Raw genomic sequence first — 22297 nt, forward strand, 5'->3', positions numbered from 1 at the left:
GATTTCCTGGGAAGAGTTGCTGTGCTTCCTAGGCCTGAGCTGTTTTATTTCCTTGAATAAAGAACGAAGTTCACTGACGCTTTGTGAGTTACCGTTCACCTGCTTCCGACACCCACCCTGACAGATAACAACACGATCAAATTGAAAGAAGTAAAAAAAAATTGCACGTTTATTCAAAATCCAAACTATTTATTGTAATTAATCCAACGACATTAATGAACTTGATCCAGTGACACCCGCTTTTCAGAGTCTGGTAGTCATTTGCACATCCAGTGCCCCCCCCCTTGCCTCTTAGTCTGCCTCCCCAAGTATTCCCGCTGCCCCCCAAGGAGTGGCACTACCTTGTTTGGAAACCACTGGCTTAGAAGAAGGAAGGAAGGACTTGCTGGGGGCTCCATGCAAAACGGGGATGCCTCCACCAAAATTAGCAGCTTGGAATTCATTCTATGGAGGGTTTTTGAAAAATGAATTGGTTGCTAGTGAGTAGCGGTCATGAAAGTTGTTTGTTCTCAATAGCCCCCCCCCCCCTTTTAAGGACATTCAAATCTTCCTGTTGCATATTCAAGGATGTGGCAATTTTTTTGTGTCGCAAAGTGCAGAACAGTTTGAGAAAGTTGAGACGTCAGTACCCAGATTGTATTTGTTAGCAAAGGATTGCTTCTCCGAACTTTATTTTTGGGTGGAACTACCTCAGGTTACATATGCTTCAGGTTACAGACGCTTCAGGTTACAGAATCCGCTAACCCAGAAATAGTACCTCGGGTTAAGAACTTTGCTTCAGGATGAGAACAGAATTGTGCGGTGGTGGCGCGGCGGCAGCAGGAGGCCCCATTAGCTAAAGTGGTGCTTCAGGTTAAGAACAGTTTCAGGTTAAGAACGGACCTCTGGAACGAATTAAGTACGTAACCAGAGGTACCACTGTACAGTGAGTGTGGATGGAACACAGCCTATGAAAAGCTACAACAATTAAAAATGCAGCCAATTTAGCTTGGATACGGTAGAGCACTGAACTGCGAAACCTTCAAGCTGTAATTATTTTCGTTAGCCGAATAACCAGATTCTGTAATGCTCTTGGTGAAAGTGGGTGGCAGGAGCTTGGGACTGAGATATATATATATATATATATATTTGCTTTCGTAGATTTTCACGGGTACAGGAATGCAGGTTTTGGTGTCCTCGGGTGTCTTCCCGTGTAAAAGTTGGGGTGTCTAGGCGACGTTTCGACGAGGTCTCACTCGTCATCTTCAGGCTGGTGCTTTCGGCTTCTTGTTACTGGAACAGAGCAGGATCTCAGTGTTTGAGTTCCTATAAATACTGTTGAGGAGGTGTGGCCTCTAATGTTCTGGGCAGAGAGGAAGTTCCCAGGCTAGTGTGCCTTTTCTTCTTTTGTTTCTTAATTACTTGAGGGATATCTTGAGTGATTTCTTGAGTTGTATCCTGAGTACCACTTAGGTGGGTCATTAGGTGTGGATTAGTTGCTAAAGCCTTTGTGTCTTGACCTCTTGAACTTTGTGAAGAGTTTTCCTGAGAAGATGGTTGTACTGCATTTTGTTGTGCTCTGGCTTGGCTTTGTGTATAGGGGCGAGCTGTGGTTTTGTGGTCTGTGCCAGCCAGATCTGTGTAGGGATTGCAGGGGGGTGCAGCATCCGGAGGTGCCACCATGGTTTGGCTACTGGATGGTATCTGTAATTCATCTGTGGAGAGGGTCTGGGTTTGGGTCTGGTGTGGTTGATTGGTGATGGCGTTCTGTGTGCCTCTGGCTCTGGTGTCAGTTTTTGTGGGGAGGGCTAATTTCCAGATGTCTGGCAAGCGGGATGTGTCGTCACGCTTGTTCATGTTGTGAGGGTGTTTCTCTATCTCGATGGCTTCCATGATTATTCTCTTGTGGTGATGTTCCATGTTAAAGAGCAATTTGGAATCTGCAAAATTAATTTCGTGTCCTGTTTCTTTCATGTGTTGGAAAAGAGAGGAAGTTTTTTCTTCTTTTTTGACGGCATTCTTGTGTTCTGCGATACGTGCATTTATTCGTCTGTTAGTTTGTCCAATGTATGTGGCTGGGCAGAACCAAACGCCTGGCTGACAAAAACCACTTGACAACTGAGTTACAGAATCTCTCAAATGTGTTAATTGCCAATGGATACCAGCAAAACAGGGTTACGAAGCTAATCCAAAAGGAAACACCCCCCAAAAACCAAGACACAGAAGAAAACAATGGCATGGCCCTCCTTCCTTATATCAAGGGCACTACAGATAAAATTAGCAAAATCCTCCATAAACACAATATCAAAACAGCCTTTTGCGCCAACCAAAAAATAGCCAATATCCTCAGAAACCCCAAGGATAAAATCCAGTTGGAAAACCAAGGGGTCTATGAAATACCCTGCAAAGTCTGCCCAGCCACATACATTGGACAAACTAACAGACGAATAAATGCACGTATCGCAGAACACAAGAATGCCGTCAAAAAAGAAGAAAAAACTTCCTCTCTTTTCCAACACATGAAAGAAACAGGACACGAAATTAATTTTGCAGATTCCAAATTGCTCTCTAACATGGAACATCACCACAAGAGAATAATCATGGAAGCCATCGAGATAGAGAAACACCCTCACAACATGAACAAGCGTGACGACACATCCCGCTTGCCAGACATCTGGAAATTAGCCCTCCCCACAAAAACTGACACCAGATCCAGAGGCACACAGAACGCCATCACCAATCAACCACACCAGACCCAAACCCAGACCCTCTCCACAGATAAATTACAGACACCATCCAGTAGCCAAACCATGGTGGCACCTCCGGATGCTGCACCCCCCTGCAATCCCTACACAGATCTGGCTGGCACAGGCCACAAAACCACAGCTCGCCCCTATACACGAAGCCAAGCCAGAGCACAACTAAATGCAGTACAGCCATCTTCTCAGAAAAACTCTTCACAAAGTTCAAGAGGTCAAGACACAAAGGCTTTAGCAACTAATCCACACCTAATGACCCACCTAAGTGGTACTCAGGATATCACTCAAGAAATCACTCAAGATATCCCTCAAGCAATTAAGGAACAAAAGAAGAAAAGGCACACTAGCCTGGGAACTTCCTCTCTGCCCAGAACATTGGAGGCTATACACCACACCCCTCAACAGTATTTATAGGAACTCAAACACTGAGATCCTGCTCTGTTCCAGTAACAAGAAGCCGAAAGCACCAGCCTGAAGATGACGAGTGAGACCTCGTCGAAACGTCGCCTAGACACCCCAACTTTTACACGGGAAGACACCCGAGGACACCAAAACCTGCATTCCTGTACCCGTGAAAATCTACGAAAGCATATATATATATATATATATATATATATATATATATATATATATATATTTGCATTAGCCAATGGCCACAGCAACAGTAAAACATTACAGTATACGCGGAAAAGGAAATTTGCTATAAAAGCACAAATTAAAGTCCCGAATCAGCAGTCAGTTAGTGGCCCTTATTCTGATTGCCCCTGCTATGCACCTAGCAACCTTTGCTGTTATCTGCTCATTTTGATGTGATAGAAGAAAGGACATTGTGGCAGTGGTTGAGCGCCCTGGGATGGTTAGTATGAGTGGGGTGATGCTCTCGTTCCTCAGGTCTTTGTAGAGAGTGCAAGACAGGAGGACGTGTGCTGCTGTTTCGATGCTGCTGTCTCCACAGGGGCAAAGACGTTTCTCAGGCGGGATCTTTTGGAACCGACCCTCAAGTACCGCAGATGGCAAAACATCCAGTCTTGCAAGTGTAAAAGCACGCCTGTATTTTGGGATAATAAGTTTGTGCAGATACGGGGTTGGGACTGAGATGTAAGGTTGGCATATCTCATCTGTGGGTAGGAACATAGGGTGCTGCTTGAAACTGAGTCATGCCGTTGGCCCATCTATCTTAGTATTACCCGCACTGACTGGCAGCAGCTGGGCAGAGATTTTGGCCGGGGCCTCTTCCAAGCCCTTCCCAGAAATGTCAGGGATTAAACCCAGGACTTTCTGCCATGGATGCTTGAGACGAGTTTCCTTCATTGCAGGGGGTTGGACTAGATGACCCTCAGGTACGCCTTCCAACTCTACAGTTCTATGCTTCTTCATCAGAAACAGATGCTCTGCAAACCTACAGTTGGACACAACCAGCACTGGAGTCCTGTTCCTTTTCTTTCTTGGGCTTGTCTTTTTGCTGCTGAGCTGAGATTGGCACAGCTAGTTAAAGGCAAGCTCTGTCTGTGCCCAGCTTGGCCCCGAGTGGATCTGCTGTCATCTGAGACTCAGAGGCTATCCTGGAGCTTGTGCCAGTTCTGCTTTCACTGATAGGCCTGCATTCATGCTGCTCTGAAAGCTCCTTTTGTGTCTTGGGTGCCTGGGATATTAATGCTGTGTTTTAAAAACAAGAATGATTCCCACCCCCACCCCCGCCGCCGATCCACTTCCCAAAAATGAGCTTTCCCGGAAATGCGAGTGATGGGGGGCATGTTTGTGAGGGACGCAGTTAGGAGGGCATTGCCACTAATCAGTAGGGGCTGGGGTCCACATCCACAGCCGTGATCCCTTCTGGGGCATCTCAGGCAGTGTTAGAAATTAGCCAGGCGCCAGGTGCATTTTGAGACTGGCAGGGGTCCAATTGTGACCGTGCGGAGATCTCTGAATGCCGGGTTGGCAGTGGACATCTCCATTTGGCAGGCTAATCCAGCTTTCTTTCTTTTTTTAAAAAAATATTTTTTATTGATCAATTTCCACATAACAAATTATCAAACCATACATTGTTTTTTCCCCTCTCCCCCCTCCAAACCAAGGACTTCCCTCAGCTCCTCTCCCTGGTTTCTCTTCACATATTTTCTCTGCATATTATTAAATTGTACATGTCCTTACTTATCTATTCATCATGTTATCAACCAATAAATTTGTGGATTTATTTAACCAGTGTGGTGTAGTGGTTAAGAGCGGTGGACTCATAGTCTGGGGAACCGGGTTCGCTTCCCCGCTCCTCCACATGCAGCTGCTGGGTGACCTTGGGCCAGTCACACTTCTTTGAAGTCTCTCAGCCCCACTCGCCTCACAGAGTGTTTGTTGTGGGGGAGGAAGGGAAAGGAGAATGTGAGCCGCTTTGAGACTCCTTCGGGTAGTGATAAAGCGGGATATCAAATCCAAATCCAAAACTCTGGATGTTTATTCAAAACCTGCCAAGGAGTCCAATTCATTTTGTTGTCTTTTTAGATAGTTTGTAAAAAGTTCCCATTCCTCCTTAAAGTCACAGTTGTCCTTGTCTCGCAACTTCTAAGTCAGTTTGACCGGTTCTGCATAATTCAGCAATTTCTCTTGCCACTGATCTTTTGTCGGGGTTTCCTCATTCTTCCATCCTTGTGCTGTCAAAACTCTTGCCGCTGTTGTAGCATACATAAATAAATTCTTTGTTTGTTTAAAAAATTTAAAGAAGTCCTCCAGCTTTCTTAAGCAGGTCACCAGAAGAGCTTACAGCTTCCTTGACCGTCGGATCCGCTATGAGTCTTGTCCGCTCAATCTGCTAGAGCCAGTCTTCACATACAGAGGAATCCCTAACTCAGTTGGGATTTGAGACCCATCAGCTCCCCTCACCTGGTTTAGCCAGCTACTTGAAGCAATGTGCAGTGGGGGGGGGGGCAAAGGTAGACAAACTACCCCAGAAGGAGCATGATGTGTCCTCTGCCAGAGGTACTACCTCTCCACTAACACCCCATAAGAGCTTTAGTAAAGGTAAAGGGACCCCTGACCATTAGGTCCAGTCGTGGCCAACTCTGGGGTTGCAGTGCTCATCTCGCTTTATTGGCCGAGGAAGTACAGCTTCCAGGTCATGTGGCCAGCATGACTAAGCCGCTTCTGGCGAACCAGAGCAGCGCACAGAAACACCGTTTACCTTCCCGCCAGAGCGGTACCTATTTATCTACTTGCACTTTGACGTGTTTTCGAAGTGCTAGGTTGGCAGGAGCAGGGACCGAGTAACGGGAGCTCACCCCGTCACGGGGATTCCAACCGCCAACTTTCTGATCGGCAAGCCCTAGACTCTGTGGTTTAACCCACAGCGCCACCCACGTCCCTTCCATAAGAGCTTTACACTGATTTAAATGTAAAAAAAAACAGCCTTTGCCAATGTGCTGGCTAGGGCTGATCAGAACTTTAGTTTTATTATTATTATTATTATTATTATTAGGGTTTTTCGAAAGCTGGAACTCACCAGAACTCAGTTCTGACACCTCTCAGGTGGGTACCATTGCCATTAAAAGAGAACAAGGGAAGTGTTCATGGTGAGTTCCGGCTACTCTTTTTCTAGAAAAACAGCTATTATTATTAAATTAGTATACCGCCCTTCATCTAAAGATCACAGGGCGGTTCACAACATAAAAATACAAAATGAGAACACAAAATACATAATAAAATACAAGCCAACCAATAACCCCCATTCCCACAAACACATTTAAAAGGGCATAGGATGTTAGTCATCTCAGGCTCGGGTTATAGAGAAACGTTTTTGCCTGGCCCTTAAAGATAAAGGTATCTAAGCAGCTCTGGGAGATGAACCTTTGCTCCCCTTTAACTGCCTCCTTTACAGCTGTCAAGGCTGGGGCAAAGCTGCACGGGTTAATGATCAATCGCCTTATCAGTGGGGCAGATCCTCCATCTTGCTACTGGCCTGGGTGTGGCTCACCTTGGCCAAAGTTATCATATGACGTCCTCATGACTTTTGCTCATGACGAGGGCGAAGGAACAGTCCTGCGTCAAAAGAGTTTCCCTGTATCTCAGGGGTGGGGAATATTTTGGCCCACCCGGGTAGAGCTTTCCCCCACCCAAAGGCCAACTTTGACAGGTGGGATGAGTCACCTCCCGGCCAGTCACTGGTTGTCATGACGATGTCAGGTGACTGATAGGTGAGCAATCCCGCCCACCTGTTAGAAGTTGATCCATGGGGGTAGCACTTTGCTCACAAGCTGAGGAAGGGGAGCTTCAGACCTGACCCCTGAAGTGATTTGCATTGCTAGCAGATTCCACACACGGAACATGCTGGTAGAACAGCACGCAGCAGGATTTATTTTGTAATTTTTTTTATTCATTTTTCTTTTTCATTCATTACATACATCTCAGATTCTTAACATTTACTATATATTCCTCCCTCTCTCCCCTCCAAGGCTTCCCTCAACTTCCCAACAGTAAATACATCATCATATTTCACTATCTTCTAAACATTTTCTAATGCTAATAATGTGAATGTTTATTTAAATCCTGCCATCGAGTCTACTGACTTTCTTTGTTTCTGCAAATATAATATGAATGGTTCTTTTTCAAAGCTTCTGTTGTCTTTTTCTCTTAGTCTATCTGTCATCTTTGCCAGTTCTACATAGTTCATCAACTTCTCTTGCCATTTTTCTTTAGTTGGTATTTCTCCAGTCTTCCAATTTTGCGCAATCAACATTCTTGCTGCTGTAGTGGCATACATAAGCACCCAGCAGGATTAAACCTTCTCCATCAGCTGACATTGGCTGATGGGCAGGTGGTTGTGTTATCACTTCCCCCAAACGTTCAGCTGCTTCTTTCCAAGTCTTCCTTTGAGTGAGTCTTTCAGAGATGAGTTGCGTGCTGAGCACAGGGGCTTTTTAGTGGTGGCCCCTCAATTCTCACTTGGTGTCGAATTCTCTTTCAATGCCGTACAAAGTCCCTCTCCCCATATCCTCCGATACTTAAGGCGTTTATATACTCAGTGTTTCTAAGTGGCCTACTTGCCAATAAACCATGCTGGGAACAAAGCAATTAAAAAAATCTCCATAAAACCCAACGGAAGCCTGAACGCTGCCTTTAAAATGCCTGGAGGACAGTCCATCCGGGAGGGGGCTTATCTAATCTCAGTTGGGAAGAAATTATTTTACTTACAAACGGCACCTTTTGCCTTATTCTTCTAGGCCTGTTGACACTTGTGCTGCTTCAGTCTGGTTCTGTAATTTTATTTTAACCCTACTTCCATATAACTGTACAATAAACTAGACATTGTAACATTTCCAGTTAAACGGAAGGGCAGAATATCTAAATATGATTATTCAGGAAGCTGCCTTCGCTACGTCAGGCACTTTATCCATTTATCTCAGCTCTTTCTATGCTGACTTGCTGGCGGCTTTCCAGGGGTTTAGATAAGGGCATCTCTGAGCCCCACCTCGTGGTTGCTGTGGGGCTTGAACCCGGGACCTTCTGGGCGCAGGGCGGTTGCTCTGCCCATGAGCTACAGGCTATTCCCTTGTGTTTTCACTCCTGCATTTGCTGGGGTTTGAAGGATTGGATTTTAAAATCTATTACATCCCCCCCCCAAATATTTTTATTAAGTTTTCCATCTTTGTCATATTCACATTTTGTACATAAATCTATAACTTAATACAGCGCTCTAACAGAGCATCAACCTCCTTCCCTCCCTCTTTCTGACTTCCAAACATCATTCTGAGTTCTTGGCATTTCTATAATTACAGTGGTGCCCCGCAAGACGAATGCCTCACAAGACGAAAGGGTTTTCTGTTTTGGAGGTGCTTCGCAAAACGAATTTCCTATGGGCTTGCTTCGCAAGACGAAAATGTCTTGCGAGTTCCTGCAGGTTTCCCCCCCCCTTTCCCAAGCCGCTAAGCCGCTTATCAGCTGATCCGCTAAGCCGCTTAACAGCTGATCCACTAAGCTGCTAAACCGCTTATCAGCTGATCCGCTAAGCCGCTTATCAGCTGATCCGCTAAGCCCGCTAAGCCGCTAATAGCGCTAATCCGCTAAGCCGCTAATGGGCTTGCTTCGCAAGACGAAAAAACCACAAGACGAAGAGACTCGCGGAATGGATTCTTTCGTCTTGCGAGGCACCACTGTACTTTTTTACCATCAGCGCGACGAACTGTTTCAAAAGGACTGGAACAGATTTATATTTTATATGAAAGAAAACTGCAAACACCTGAAAACATTTGTCGGTTTGAATTGAAATGTTTTGTAATGTAAATATAAGGAATCTGATAAGAAAATCTATTACCTTTGTGAGATCCCAAAGAGGACTTGCTTAATTAAGAGGTACCTAATCGATACAGCAAATAAATGATAAGTAACTTGGTTTGGAACCATAGTTTTTTAAAAAGGATGGTTGTCTCTTCCATGTGAGCTGCTTTCCTGTTGAGGTCCTTGGTGAAGGCTGTTTAGCAGGATGGAGAAGAGGCACGTCTGCTTTGCATACCCGTCTAGCCCCCAGAGTACCATTTTCCTATGTTATTGTTTGCTTATGAACCACAGAATCATCCAGTTGGAAGGGACCCTGAGGGTCATCTAGCCCAACCCCCCCTGCAACGCAGGAATGTTTTGGCCCAAGGCGTGGCTCAAACCCAGGACTCTGCGATTTAGAGTCTCGTGCTCGCTCTCAGCTGAGCTATTACAGCTGGCTCTCCTTTATATCCCACCTTTCCTCCTTGCTCCAGTACGAAATGGTGATGGTCACCAATTTGGGTGGCTTCAAAAGAGGATTGGGCAGTTTCATGAAGGAGAAAACTATTGACGGGTACTACCCAGGATGTCTGGGACGTGGGTGGTGCTGTGGGTTAAACCACAGAGCCTAGGGCTTGCCGATCAGAAGGTTGGCGGTTCGAATCCCCGCCACGGGGTGAGCTCCCGTTGCTCGGTCCCTGCTCCTGCCAACCTAGCAGTTCGAAAGCACGTCCAAGTGCAAGGAGATAAATAGGTACCGCTCTGGCAGGAAGGTAAACGGCATTTCTGTGCGCTGCTCTGGCTCGCCAGAAGCGGCTTAGTCATGCTGGCCACATGACCCAGAAGCTGTACGCCGGCTCCCTCGGCCAATAAAGCGAGATGAGTGCTGCAACCCCAGAGTCTTCCACAACTGGACCTAATGGTCAGGGGTCCCTTTACCTTTACCTTTACCCAGGATGTCTAAGCTCTGCCTCCACAGCTGGAGGAAGCAATACTGCTGAATAGCAATTGCAGGAAACCACAGGAGGCGAGAGGACTCTTGTGCTTTGGGTTCTGCTTCTGGGCTTCCCATTGAGGCATCTGATTGGCCGCATCAAGAGGATGCTGAACTAAAGTAGCCATTGGGCGGATCCAACAGGCTCTTCTTACGTTCTTAAGTTAGTGAGGACAGGTGTAGCGACTTTCCACTGCAAGCAGGCAGGTGGTGCAACAGAAACTGCAAGCAGCAATGTGTGAACTGTACAAATAGTTTTTTGTACTATGTTTTTGAAGCGTTCAGGCTTCCGTTGGGTTTTATGGTGATTTTTTAAATTGCTTTGTTCCCAGCACGGTTTATTGGCATGTGGGCCACTTGGAAACACTGAGTATATAAATGCCTTAAGTACTGGAGGATATGGGGAGAGGGACTTTGTACAGCATTGAAAAAGAATTCAACACCAAGCGAGAATTGAGGGGCCACCACTAAAAAGCCCCCGTACTCAACACGCAATTCATCTCTGGAAATAGTTTTCGCCCTTGCAGTTACTGTGGGGGGTGACCGGCCCCTGTCTGAATGAAATTATTGTCTTGGTGAGAGCCTGATTTGGAGGAAACATATGTCCAACAGCAAAAACGAAACCCACGATTTTCACTTTGAGGAACAGGCAGCGAGGAGAGGCTGGGGCAGCTTTTTATTTCTGGGGTGGGTTGCTCATTTGGACCTTGGTTTGTGGCCTGTTTCTTTGGCCCATTCTTTAAAACTTCGCTTCGGGGAATTCCAGCTTCCTTCTCGAATCTTCTGCCTTGTAACTTACTGGGAGAAGTGATTCTTTTACAGCTGCTCGATAAATTGCTTCAGAGAGGCGAGAGTGTGTGATGTCTGAGCATTTGGGTTCCTGTCAATCATGGCTGGATTTGCATGCCAAGTGGATGGCATCCTTGAGGCATCTGGCAATATCTAGTTGCCAATTCCCTCTCTGTTTTCCTTGTTGGGACACGCTGCCTCTGAGAGGCTCCTTTAGCTACCTGGGAACCTGGAAACAATTGTGCCTGACTCTGGATTGATCTCCGGCAGAAATGTTTCTCCTTTTAAGATAACTATGCAAACGCCCACCACTTTATGAATGACGCTTTTCTCTTCGGCTTCCTTCTTGTTCTGTACCGCATTGATAACCAAACCACATTCCATGCATCCAGGTGTGGCCTGTGATACCTGTTCACCCAAGCCACACCTGTTTGCCCAACACCTGATGTCACAGTCGATGCCAGTTTGAAAACCTGGCTCAGCCCAAGGAAGGTGTGTAGGCATTTTGGATCGGCCAAGACAGCAAAATCCTACGCCAAGTGCTTTCTTGAGTGCTTAACACCGCACTTTAACCACAAAGGTCTTGCAAAGAAACATTGCCTGATGTCACTGTGATGTCAGGGTACTGACAGCTCTGTTTGCCTGTCAGATTTGATCCACAAGCTGAGGGGAGGGCAGTAACCAATGTGGCTCAATCCTGTTCCCCACCCCTGCATGAGAATTTTCACAAGGCTGTCCTGGTGTGAGCTCTGTTCTCATGCTTTGCAAAGTTTGGCGAAGGTGCAATGAACCCTGCATTTCTGCCACTTCCTCTTCAGGTCTGAGTCATGGCGGCTGTTGCTGATATCTGTAGTTAGCACTTCCTGATTCAGGGACTTGTGATGAGATAGGACTGTTTTGTGTTGGGGACTGCGGGAGGGAGAGAAGGAGAGAGTCAAACACAGATGCTTTTGAAATTACAAAAAAAACCAGGAACTAATTGAAGTAGGTGGGTTCCCACGAGGCAAGACACAGCGATAACACCAAGAACCTTTATTGAACTACATAACTGGGAAACGGGCAAAGCAACTGCTTATATACATTCCTGAAAGCCTGGGCCACTCTCACTCCCAACGTGATTGGCTGTCTAAACTTCCAAGCTGCGAATCACGACTCTGAGTTCAAGGGCCAATGGCAGAGGCCCAAATCCTGAACTGTTCTGTGATTGGGCATCACATATCGAATCAGAACACATGAGCTCGGAATTCTTAGTCCAGACTCAAGCTCAGGCAGACACACTGCATACATAACACCTAGGTAAAGGTAAAGGTAAAGGTAAAGGTAAAGGGACCCCTGACCATTAGGTCCAGTCGTGACCGACTCTGGGGTTGTGGCGCTCATCTCGCTTTATTGGCCGAGGGAGCCGGCGTACAGCTTCCGGGTCATGTGGCCAGCATGACTAAGCCGCTTCTGGCGAACCAGAGTAGCACAAAGAAACCGTTTACCTTCCCTCCGGAGCGGTACCTATTTATCTACTTGCACTTTGACGTGCTTTTGAACTGCTAGGTTGGCAGGAGCAGGGACCGAGCAACGGGAGCTCACCCCGTCGCGGGGATTCGAACCGCCGACCTTCTGATCGGCAAGTCCTAGGCTCTGTGGTTTAACCCACAGCGCCACCCGCGTCCCAGTATATAACACCTAGTTTTTATTAAAGATTTTCTTATGTTGGTTGCAATTGCTCCTGGGTGTTATTTGGCCTGTGCACGCTTGGAAATCCTCCAGCAGCCTTTGCAGATGTTTTGGACTACAACTCCCATCAGGCTGGTGGGATTTGTCGTCCGAAATGTCTGGTGTGCACCACGTTGGCATAGGCTATTCTACAGCCTTTGCTCGTCTGTTGCAAGTTGAGTGAAGATGTGTTTCATTCCGGTTCAGCTGGAACATGGAGTTCCCTCTCCTCTCGACTGCCGGAAATGTCGTCCAGCCACTGCGCTGGGCTTCTGACACTTCCGTGACAGCTAGGTGTTATGTACTGAAGTTCTCACCCTGGGACAGCAGGGGGATACTGTAGATGGTTCAGGTCCACATATGCAAATAAGAAGTCGAAAGTGACGTTCAGTGATTGGATAGTTACATAAAGTTGTTACAATTACGTTGTTCTGGAGCTCTATATAAGCAGGCTGGCTGAACCCTTCAGTTCAGTTCTGTTCTGGCCTGTGAATAAACAAGAGCTGTTTGAAGAATCGCTGTGTCGTCTGATATGTTCACCCACAACTTAACACTAGCAACTTAATGAAAGGTGAGGTTTTCAGGAATCTGGGTGCTCCAGGATTGCATCATACACTACCAACCTTGTCTAAGAGTTCTGCCCTTATTTCCTTGAAAGGACAGTTTCCTAGGTGGAGGCTGGTTTCATGCTAATAAAAGCCTCAGAAACATGACTGTAGGAAACTTGCCTTCTCAAATGTTCCATGAGGTCTGGTTGGTGTAGGTATGACCGACTTGACTTTTAATTGCAGAATGTGACATCACCAGAAAGCTGTAAAAGTAGGTCAAGTTGTACAAAACTGCCCTGGGCTAAGCTAGCTTTTCATTTACTTCTCTCTCCTTTTTTTTTGGCAAATTTATTGAGGAAAGAAAGAATAAAACAAAACAAAACATCAGAGTACAATAAATCGGCATCCATCTTAATTTACACATACAGATTAATCTGCACCATCCAAATCAGTATCCAAACAAAGTTGGTGTTTATAGAAAATGCGTTCAAATATAACAAGGGCATTATTGTATTGTACAGTGGTACCTTGGGTTACATACGCTTCAGGTCACAGACTCCGCTAACCCAGAAATAGTACCTCGGGTTAAGAACTTTGCTTCAGGATGAGAACAGAAATCGTGCTCTGGCAGCGTGGCGGCAGCAGGAGGCCCCATTAGCTAAAGTGGTGCTTCAGGTTAAGAACAGTTTCAGGTTAAGAACGGACCTCCAGAATGAATTAAGTACTTAACCTGAGGTACCACTGTATTGTATTTTCAGCTGATGAAGACTATCACGAAACAGAAGTATCATTTTGGAAACACTGTCCTTGAGACTTTTGGGACGTCTTCCGTTGGAACTTTTGAAAAACATTTGAGAAAACCTTACTTTTGAGACGTCTCTTGTTGAAACCTTTGAATAACCATTGTGAGACTGACCTTTGACGCCTACCTTGAACACATGGCTTGATGTTCTGCGCCAGTAGTTTGTTACATTGTAGATATGAACTCCAACAGATTTATTTCTACCTTTTGAATGATACTAGTATTCTATTACATATGATTTAACAGTTATTAGCCTACGTGTTCTGTCTATACTTCTGTGATCGGCCGTGGACTCAGCAGGATTGTGCATGGCTGCACGTCCCCAAAGAGGAACCGCTAGCCAGAAACTGATGGGGAGGAACTTGAAAGCGTGATGCTTCAGCTCTCTCCTTCTTCCCATCTTCACTTTCTAGTCCGATGACATTGTCAAAGTGGAAGGAACTCTTTTCAGTTCCTCTCTTGCACCTTCCTTGTGTTATAAGAAAAAACTGCCCCCTTTCCCTTATGGGGTATCTAAGAGCCCTTATAGAGTCCTTAAGTGGGTTCTCTATCGGTAGGAGAAAATAACAGAGGCCAACGAGAGTATATTGAGAAGTAAAGCAGCTACTAAGCCTGATCTTTATTAAACTGTTGCATCAGGGTCCTCACTCGCCACACGCAGGAGTGAGGAAGAACCCAGAAAATGGTACACAAGCCCTTATATAGACTTTGGAAACAAAATAATAAAAAATTCCTTCCAGTAGCACCTTAGAGACCAACTAAGTTTGTTATTGGTATGAGCTTTCGTGTGCATGCACACTTCTTCAGATACCACAAAATACCACCAATAATTATTTCCTAATAGAGTCGTAGCTTGGTTTTCGAACGGCTTAGTTCTCAAACATTTTGGCTCCCGAACACCGCAAACCCGGAAGTGAATGTTCCGGTTTGTGAACTATTTTTGGAAGCCGAATGTCCAACGGGGCCTCCGTGGCTTTTGATTGGCTGCAGGAGCTTCCGGCAGCCAATCAGAAGCCGCACTTTGGTTTCCGAACGTTTTGGAAGTCGAATGGACTTCCGGAATGGATTCCGTTTGACTTCCAAGGTACAACTGTACTGAAGATGTTGCTTGGTCACAGTTATAGTTAACACTTTTCTTTTATTGAGCTATACATCTTACTGACTTTTTGCACCTGCATTTTCAAAAAAATCTGTAAACATATGCTTAAAAAAAAATTGAGCGTCAGATCGCACGTGAGGATGTCAAGTTGCTTAACACTGGGGGGGGGGGGGTTGGTTTGTGGCCTTGTTTCTTCTTGCCTAATTTTTGGCACATGAAGTCCCAGAACCAGTGAGAAAGATCCCAAGTGTGTTTGTGTTAATATTTCCAGTAACACTTCCAAGAATTATGGGAAACAAAGAAAGAGAGGGGGAAAGGAAGCAGCGTAGATAACCGTAAAATCTGATGCAGGCAGAGTCATTAGAGTGGAGAGTTCTCTGGCTTCCATCAGTTCTAAGAATAAAACCGCAAGTAAATCATTGCATGCGCATCTGCCACGGCTGGCTAGATGCGAATCACTTATCTGGCCTGTCCTGGCAAAACATCTCTATTCAGTGGTTGCATTTGAGGGCTGCCCTATGAAATTCTACGGGCTCGTTTTAGAGCTTTGGGTTCAGAATCCCTGACAAGTGAGGCTGGCAAAAAACATTTCAGTTTGCACTGCTCCTGGTCAGTGCTAGAAACTCAGATCCAGTGGTACCTCGGTTTTTGAATATCTCAGAAGTCAAATGTTTCGGTTTTCGAACGCCGAAAACCCAGGAGTAACTGCTTTGGTTTCTGAATGCTTTTTGGAAGTCAAACATGCCATGCGGCTTCCGTATTGAGTTTTCCGGAAGTAAATGTTCTGGTTTTCGAATGTTTCGGAAGTTGAACGGTCTTCCGGAGCAGATTACTTTTGAAAACCGAGGTACCACTGTATAGGCCAGGCACCAAATGGCTTTTTAAACCAGGGTTGCAGTCGCCAAAATGCAGGGGCGACTTGCCCATAGAGGCAAGTGGCGTGGGGCGCCGGGGCGCCAAGTTCTGGAGGGCGACAGGGAAGAGGCGGAGGCTGGGCGCGGCGCCTCCTGGCATCAACTCACTGCCCTCGCCCACCTCTGCCATGCTGCGCCGAAGCAGTGCCGCGCCTGGGGCCTCTGCCTGCAGTGGCCATCGTGGCACAGGCGCCAGGGAAGAGGCAGAGGCTGGCTGCTGCGGCTCCAAGCATGAGCTCGCCAGCCTCTCCCGCCTCGCTTAAGCAGCACTGCGCCCAGAGTCTTCACATTTTCCCTACCGGAGCTGCTGCTGCCCGCCTTCTCCAGCCCCGCAAAGCCGCCGGCAGTGCCGTAAAAAGGTCAGCAACTCTGGGAAATGGGGCAGGGGGGCGCCAGAGGGATCTTTGCACTGCGGCGCCAGATATACTTAATACAGCACTGCCAAAACGGAATGTCTAGTTGCCATGTTTGGGCAGGACAGCTCTCAAGTCTTATTGTTCAGATGATGGACTGGCTGTGATGGATGATCAGTTAAATATCAGGCTGGTTCATATGACAACCTCAAGCTCGGTTAAGAACTCTGAGAACTTAAAGAACCAAAGTCACTTGGTCCAGGGATAGACCACACATCTTTTTCTTCATGGCGACATGTCCTTTTTACTGGGGGTGTTGCCAAGGTTGAACTGGGACCCTCTGCATGCAAAAGAGGATGATTTATGACTTACAGAGAGCACTATAGATCTGCATTCATAAGCATTTGAGTTAGCTATTCTTTCCTCCCCGTAGGGAAAAAGCTGTTATTTTCTGCTCATGCTTTGAGGTTAAGGAATTTTCTGTGACAGTAAAGGTCTGAATAATAATATAAATAATAATTTTATCATTTATACCCCACCCATCTGCTCTTAAGTTTTGTACTCTTGCAAGGTTGGAAAGCTACATAGAGCCAGGTTCCTGGTGACAGGTTCTGAGGGTCTCTCTTTTTCTCTCCCTTCTGTTACTTTACAATATTACGAGGCAGGGCCTGGACCAGGTAAATTCAGCCCGGTTGGTCTGGGTGAGAGCAAGTTCCGATTGGCTGGGGGTTCCGCTCAGTTAGGAGTTAACTGTCATTGTGGCAGGAAGTTAGGTTTTGGCCGTAGACTCTTACTCAGGAGTAAGGAAGTGACCTTTAGGCAGACTGGGCAGCAGCATAGCAGGGCCCAGGAGTCACGACTCGGGAATTAGGAGCAGAATAAGGAGTTCCGCAGTGGCGAGGACGTCCCAACGAGTTCCCCTGCTTGTCCCGCCAAGCTTTTTAAGACGAGGAGTGGTGAGCTCGCTTGCGAGACACTCTTGCCTTGCAGGAATGTCGAGACAGCAGGGTTGGCCGCGGTGAGTTCTGTGCTCCTATCTGCAAAGGCAGTGCCTTTGGCTGGACGGAAAGGTTACAGCTTTCTGTTCAGGGTGCTGCTCAGTCGCTGCTGCCTCTTATATCTTTCCGCAGGGCCTGCAAGACAGAGCTGTTCCGCCTGGCCTTTGGTTTGGACTCAGTCTGACCCTTATGTTTCCCTCCCCTTATGGTTTTGACCTATGGGCTACTTTTAAAATGAGGCTGCATTTTAAATTGCATTTTAACCTGTATTTTAAATTGCTTTATTTTATTTTATTTTCTATTATGTTTTTATTGTAATTTTATTGGTGTTAGCCGCCCTGAGCCTGGCTTTGGCTGGGGAGGGCTGGGTATAAATTTTTATTATTATTATTATTATTATTATTATTATTTATTTAGCCTTCTCCCCACACAAGCTGATTAAAGCCTTCCCCAGCCACATCAAGGTTCTCCGCTCCATAGGAAGGTTAGAGAGGAGAGCTCGCATCCCTGCTTCCCTTTCCACAGTGGCTGAAATTTGGGATGGAAAGGCAAGGCTGAGCTCCCAGGTCCCTATTCCAGTGGTTCTCAAAGGGTGTGGCAAGAGAGGATGGCAAGTGTGGCATGAAGATTCAAGGACAGCCAAAGAAACATTTAAACATTTCAGTGTGTAGTGTAGTATCAATCTTTTTTATTTTATTTGCAGAATGGGGGTAGACATATTTTCAAGATAAGAGCAAAAGCATCAGGAAAAAAAGGATTGGTGCTATCCTTTTGATAAACCAAGAAGCTTATTTTGAAGTTCATCCTGCATCTCTTAACATTGGTGTCCATTTCACTCCAGGGCCCTACTAACCGTGCTAGTTTTGAAAGTGTTCTGAGTGAATTGGTGATGGGAGAAAAATAAAGAATTGCAGGTACCTAGAGAGTTACCTTTTAACATCTGCTAAAGTAAACTCAATATCAAAGGTCACCTCTCTTGATATCCCTAACATGAAAGGTGTAAAACAAGGGTGCATTCTTGCCCTTTTTCTCTTTAATTCCCCCCCCACGAGATCTTCCAGAGCACACCCACAAAATAGAATCACATGCGCCCAAAACCAACCAAAACCCGACCACACTTTTACTGTATGCAGATGATATGACCTTATTATCACAGATAAGGATAGGTTTGAATAGTCTTTTACGCTCCTTGGTTTCTTACTGTGAAATTAACAGACTCTCTCTAAATTATGAGAAGACCAAAAAAAAAAAAAATCTGGTCTTCTCTAATTTCCGGACACTAGAGAAATGGAAAGTAAGAGGATAAGAAATCCAGCAAGTAAAGATGCAGATTTATCTCGGACTTTTATTCCAGAGCAACTCCAGTTGGTCAAACCATCACACAAGTGCTATAAAACAGGCAAAACGTACCCCGCTTTTATTCTCAGAAATGTAATGGGTTTATACGAGCTGCCAGTTCAGATTTTTCAAGCTAAAGTGTTGTCGCAGCTACTTTTTAGGACCCCAATATGGATGGAGGACGTGGGTGGCGCTGTAGGTTAAACCACAGAGCCTAGGGCTTGCCGATCGGAAGGTCGACGGTTCGAAACCCCGCGACAGGGTGAGCTCCTGTTGTTCGGTCCCTGCTCCTGCCAACTTAGCAGTTCGAAAGCACGTCAAGTGCAAGTAGATAAATAGGTACCACTCTGGCGGGAAGGTAAACGGCGTTTCCGTGCGCTTCTCTGGTTTGCCAGAAGCGGCTTAGTCATGCTGGCCACATGACCCAGAAGCTGTACGCCGGCTCCCTCGGCCAATAAAGCGAGATGAGCGCCGCAACCCCAGAGTTGTCCGTGATGGGACCTAGTGGTCAGGGGTCTCTTTACCTTTATATAATAGTGATTTAGATAAGATACACTCAAGTTTCTTGAGACCTGTCCTTGGGCAAATTCAATCAAGTATGAGTCCCAATCAAGTATGAGTCAATGTGTACAGAATGAGGTTTACACGTGATGGAATATTGAGCGTGGACTAGCACTATAAAATACTGACTTCATTGCCATTTCCGTTCCCAACCGTCAAGTCTGCTTTCTGACTTACTTAAGGACTCCTATAAATCCAGATGGCTCCAACTCATACACACCAAAATTCAATTTATTGGTGTTGACTTGGAATTATTGTGTAATTCTAGTGAGCAATACATTTATTGCAATATCCAAATTAGATAAGGGATATTGAAAAACAGAACATTGAGTCAGCTGTAAATCAAATCTGCTCCCCCAAGTCCTGTGGTTTTAATACAACCAATAACAGGATGACTTATGTCTCAAAGTTAATAACGTATTTTTCCGTGTACAAGACGCTCCCATGTATAAGATGCCCGCAATTTGGGGGGACTCCAAATTGAGAAAATGGGGGGAGATTGTATCTGTGTATAAGACTAGGTTTTTTTACTTCAAAATTATGTTCAAAATTGTGGGTCATCTTATACACGGAAAAGTATGGTAATTCCAGCCCAACGCAATGGGACGCGGGTGGCGCTGTGGGTTAAAGCCTCAGTGCCTAGGACTTGCCGATCGAAAGGTCAGCGGTTCGAATCCCCGCGGCGGGGTGCTCTCCCGTTGCTCAGTCCCAGCGCCCGCCAACCTAGCAGTTTGAAAGCACCCCCGGGTGCAAGTAGATAAATAGGGACCGCTTACCAGCGGGAAGGTAAACGGCGTTCCGTGTGCTGCGCTGGCTCGCCAGATGCAGCTTGTCACGCTGGCCACGTGACCAGGAAGTGTCTGCGGACAGCGCTGGCCCCCGGCCTCTTGAGTGAGATGGGCGCACAACCCTAGAGTCTGTCAAGACTGGCCCGTATGGGCAGGGGTACCTTTACCTTTACCTAGCTGAACATTTCTCCCTCAGCTTTTGTTAAACATCCCTAGAAATGATAGACATTGTGGAAGTTATTTGAATGTGCCGGACACAGTAGAACATATTCTTTTCTACTGTCCACTATACAACCAGCTACGTAAACACGTGTTATCCCCCTTTTTGGGTAGCTTAGCATCATGGCACAATGAAGATATCAAATTCCACCTGTCTGATATTAAGCTGGAGGTGGCTGAGTTTCTGTCAATAGTATCTCCTATTGGCACCATTTAGCCGGGAAGACACTCCCATGACAATTTCTGTTACTATATGTCTTATATGGCTGCTTCTTTGTATATGTTTTTAAAAATGTTGCACATGGGTGTTTTAAGATGGTCTACATCTGTAATGCCTAATAAAGGTTTGGAGGAAGAAAAGAATTAAAAAAAAACATAGAGAAGTGAGGCTGGTATCTCTGACATATGCTTTTTAATACAATGCATTTGTGCCACCAAGCAGCTTGATTAGACTGGCAATTTCTTAGAGAGATGCTAAATGCGTACTGTAAAAAAAAAAAAAAAAAGGCCTTTTCAGCCTGCATGTATAAATTATATATATGCAATGTCTACAACACGGAAGTTTATGCTTCATTGCAGGCCAGGTAGGTGGAAGAGTATCTTTGGAAAGAGAATAGAGCTGTTCCCTGAGCAAACATACCAGCTTGGACAGGAAGCCGGCATCCTCTTATCATACTGTGTACTTTGGGCTGCTGAAAGCATCTGGTGCCATCTGCATTATTTATTCCTCGCTCCGCATGGCTGTGCTCTGCAAACCCCCTTTTCACATTTGGAAGCCGAGGACTTGAACCACCTGCAGGCGCCTTGCCAGGCCAAGCGGTGAGACTTGTTCTTTTTGTTCCACCTCCCGGAAACGACTGAGCCTGCTTCCCAGATAAAGAAACACGGGGTGTTTATTTGGTTACATGTGGTTCTGAAGGGAATGGCACCCTTTACATTTATGTACAGTGGTACCTCGGGGACGCAGGTGGTGCTGTGGGTTAAACCACAGAGCCCAGGACTTGCCGATCAGAAGGTCGGCGGTTTGAATCCCCGTGACGGAGTGAGCTCCCATTGCTCGGTCCCAGCTCCTGCCAACCTAGCAGTTCGAAAGCATGTCAACGTGCAAGTAGATAAATAGGTACCGCTCCGGCGGGAAGGTAAACGGCGTTTCCGTGCGCTGCCCTGGTTCGCCAGAAGCAGCTTAGTCATGCTGGCCCCATGACCCGGAAGCTGTATGCCGGCTCCCTCGGCCAAATAAAGCGAGATGAGCGCCGCAACCCCAGAGTCAGTCACAACTGGACCTAATGGTCAGGGGTCCCTTTACCTTTACCTTACCTCGGGTTAAGTACTTAATTCGTTCTGGAGGTCTGTTCTTAACCTGAAACTGTTCTTAACCTGAAGCACCACTTTAGCTAATGGGGCCTCCTGCGGCTGCCACACCGCCGGAGCACGATTTCTGTTTTCATCCTGAAGCAAAGTTCTTAACCTGAAGCACTCTTTCTGGGTTAGCAGAGTCTGTCACCTGAAGCATATGTAACCTGAGGTACCACTGTATTTTAAAGATTCAATGGTTGAAAATAAACCTGCCGCTTCATTTGATTGTGGGGTCCTTTGGTTGGTGGGAGGAAACCCGTTTTGGTTTACTAATACAGCTGGTTAAACATTACAGCTTTTAAGATCATTTGCTTGTATGTGGATTTACAGTGGATGCTCGAGTTGAGAACGTGATCCGTGTGGGAGACACGTTCGCAACCTGCAGTGTTCGCAACCCGCATTACCGCATCTGCGCATGCGCGGGCTGTGATTTGGCGCTTCTGCGCTGTGATATGGAAGGGGGGGCATGTCTTCTTCACCTTCTTCTTCGCTACAATATATCCATTTATTTCCAATTGTCAATGTCAAAAGGGACTAAAATCTATAAAATTCATAGAAAATCAACGTGCCAATTTGCTCAATTTCTCTAGGACTCCATGACACCTCCCCTGTCCTCCATAATCCCTCAAGCAAGGTGTCAAGACCCTAATCCTGTCAAATCACTCTGCCAAGCCTTTCCTGCGGGCAATGCCAGGTGGCAGACCATGCATACATGGACCATTGTCTTCCCATCACCGGCACTCAGGAAGCGCTTATCTGCGCATATCTCCAGCTCTGCATATTCCCCCCTCCCTCCTCCATATGTTAATCCTGTGTAACCCAACCTCTTCTTAATGTATTCATGATGTAATCT

General features: G+C 46.1%; 1 protein-coding gene across 2 annotated transcripts in view; it reads left to right on the forward strand.

Moving 5' to 3' along the window:
- Window positions 1-22297, forward strand: part of LITAF (lipopolysaccharide induced TNF factor) — a 36208-nt gene that overhangs the window by 4371 nt on the left and 9540 nt on the right. The window contains exon 1 of one of the 2 annotated variants that reach the window (XM_077918630.1): window positions 20707-20907. The exons of the other annotated variant lie outside the window; for it this stretch is intronic. The gene's annotated coding sequence lies outside the window, so the exon portion shown is untranslated. Of the gene's footprint in view, window positions 1-20706; window positions 20908-22297 lie in introns of those variants that run through there. 2 annotated transcript variants of the gene reach the window in all.

The sequence above is a fragment of the Podarcis muralis genome, chromosome 14 (assembly GCF_964188315.1).
Source record: "Podarcis muralis chromosome 14, rPodMur119.hap1.1, whole genome shotgun sequence".
Taxonomy (NCBI): domain Eukaryota; kingdom Metazoa; phylum Chordata; class Lepidosauria; order Squamata; family Lacertidae; genus Podarcis; species Podarcis muralis.